Source organism: Pinus tabuliformis, chromosome X (genome assembly GCF_031772625.1).
Source record: "Pinus tabuliformis cultivar Carrire ecotype Pingquan chromosome X, CPIR1, whole genome shotgun sequence".
NCBI classification, from domain to species: domain Eukaryota; kingdom Viridiplantae; phylum Streptophyta; class Pinopsida; order Pinales; family Pinaceae; genus Pinus; species Pinus tabuliformis.
In genome coordinates, this window is record NC_142308.1 from 412,731,109 (window position 1) to 412,733,978 (window position 2,870).

Below are 2,870 nucleotides of genomic sequence, written 5' to 3' on the forward strand. Positions count from 1 at the left end.
AAGGAGAGACAAGGTCTATGGTAATAATTTGGAAATCCAGGCAATGTCGGAGATATATAATCGTCCCATTCATATTTATTCATACAGTACAGAGCCTATCAACGTATTTCATGGTAGTTATGGTACCGATTCTCCTCCTATCCGGCTTAGCTAGCATCGTGGAAACCACTACAATTCTCTTGTTGATCCACACAGATTGACAATAAAAAAATGTAAAAAAGGAAGTCAGGTAATGCGGATACTAATAGTGAAACAGATAAGAAGTTCAAGGGGAAACGAAAGTCTAAGAGATCAATAGATGATGAAAAATTTGAACTGGCTTCTAGCAGGAGGAAATGCAAATCTCAGATGAAGAGAACCGTGCAGCATTTGAAAATGTTACAGCGATTCAACCGGATTTTGTTCTATTCTTTGACTGTCCCGAGGAGCGTCTCTGAGAAAGAGATGTGAGGCGGCTTCTGAATAGGAACCAAGGCCGAGTTGATGACAATATAGAGATAATAACCAAGCGCTTCAGGGTCTTTTCTGAAGCAAGTCTACCAACTGTCAATTACTACAACTCAAAGGGAAAGGTCTGCAAGGTCTCCAACAAAAGACGAAAAGAGAGCAAAGGGGCAAAGTGAAGACCAGAAGTGTCAACGTAAGGCAAAAGTGGATAATTTAGTGCTTCGTTCAGGTGTCAAGACACTATAAAGCGGTGTGTGTCCTTATGGGGTGGTACAAGATGAGAACTTTTGCTGATGATAAGTCACACAGCGATGCTCCCTCGAGATCACAAACACATGGTGGATCTCATTATATGCACGACTACCCCCTTGAAACATCTCTGTCTAGGACCGCTATTGATAGAAAAGACTTCAATTCCTATGGAAGTCGTCGAGGAAATGATGAAATCATGGCTGGAGGAACATTTGCAAATATCCGCTTGGTGAATAAGCTCTTGAATGATGAAGTTGGGCCAAAAACCATACATATCCCCACTGGAGAGAAGTTATCTGTGTATGATGCAGCTATGAGGTACAAAAATGCAGGGCATGATACAATTGTTCTTCCTGGATCTGAATATGGTAGTGGAAGTTCTCGGGATCGGGCTGCAAAGGGTCCAATGTTGCAGGGTGTGAAAAATGTTATTTCAAAAAGTTTTGAGCGTATTCATCGCAGTAATTTGGCTGGCATGGGTATTATTCCATTGTGTTTCAAATCTGGTGAGGATGATGAGTCGCTTGGCCTGACAGGGCATGAGAGATACACAAGAGATATTCCTAATGATATCACTCAACTGAAGCCGGGTCAAGACATTACTGTTACAACAGACACTGGCAAATCATTCACTTGTGTGCAAGGTTTGATACACAGGTTGAATTGGAATACTTCAATCATGCAGGCATTCTTCCTTACGTTATGAGGCAGCTGGTTGGCAATCAAAAGGAGAGTAGCTGTGTCATTGAATTATGCAGGAATCCTGTAGGATAGAATGAATATTACACACTTTTCACAAGTGTAATGGTTGCAGAAAAATTTGTTGATGATGCATTCTTTAACAATGCTTATTATGCAAAAGTTGGGGGTGTCAGCACGTTGGAGATGAATAGCTTGGAAATTGCAAGTAACAGTCAGTACATTGGAAAGCTATTGCTTGAAGTTAGAGAAAGAAGTTGTTGTTGGTGGTGGCAACCAAGTTCAACCAGGTTTAGAGCAATTGTATAAAGAACTCAGATATCAAACCTATGGCTGAGCCTACAAATTTGAAGGAGCTATAGACTTATTAAAATCGCAGATTCAAGCATTGTTTATGTAGGTTGTCCGGTGACTGTGGTATAAATGAATACAATTTCAGGTCTTATTGTTTTAACATATCTCAACATAAAGTCATGCTGTATAATTGATGCTGGAAGCTTGTGCTTTTGAAGTTACACAGCAGTTTCGTAGCGTGCTACGAAACTGCTGTAGCTGCATGTTTCAGTTGAGCCAATCAATGATGATTGACAAATCAGCAAATCTTTCTGAAAGGTGTTGTCTTCACACATGAAAAAATGGCCAGCACATCGAAGACGTGGCAGCCTGTTCTATTTTGAGTAATCAAAGATAAAAGGCATGCTTCGTTGGATTCGAATATTGTGAAGCACATCAAAGACCGACAAACAGGGGCCTATGTTTCAGGGTAACGGAAAGGATGTGTCATTGAAGGCAAACATGGGGCATTAACTGCTCATCTCATGCCATCTCAGCCAAACGAAAAGGAAACCATGTGTCAAAGCTGCAAGGAGGAATCTTCTACGAGGAGGATAGAATTAGAGTTATAGTTAAATTAGGACTCTTTAAAACTCCAGTTTAGCACTTATTGTATTTAATGAGTCAGTTCAATAGCAGATAGGGGTCATTAGTGACAGTCATCGAGCTCCCCTCATGCTGGAGGAGGAAGCTCTAAGTAGTTAGAAGTATGTGTCTATATATAGCTGAATGATCTATGTAATTGGGGTTGGATATTTTATAAAACAGAGGACTGTTTTGGCTCATGTAGAAAACAGAATTCAGTAATATAAGTGACTGTTTTTCTTCTCAGGATTCATAAGGGATTTCCTTGTTCAGAATGTGTGATGGTATATTTTCTTTAGTGTTCTTTTACAGTTGTACAAATACATAATCACTCAGAATTCATTAATCATGCTCTGACTTCCTGTATGTCTTTGTAAACTGTGGTTTTATATAAGTTGTGTTCTGAACATCTTAATGCCAAGTGCCCTGACTTCTATGTAAAGGCAGTGTCATTGTTTACTGAAGTATGATTGACTCCATAGGCCCAATGGAAATTAGTTTAATGTTTGTCCAGCTAGCATACTTGTTCATGTCACTTTACAAGAGTTAGCCAT

General features: G+C 39.7%; 1 pseudogene; it reads left to right on the forward strand.

The window, feature by feature from the left end:
* Positions 1 to 724: 724 nt before the first annotated feature.
* LOC149140283 (aconitate hydratase, cytoplasmic pseudogene) lies at positions 725 to 1,473 on the forward strand (annotated as a pseudogene).
* The last annotated feature ends 1,397 nt before the right edge of the window (positions 1,474 to 2,870 follow it).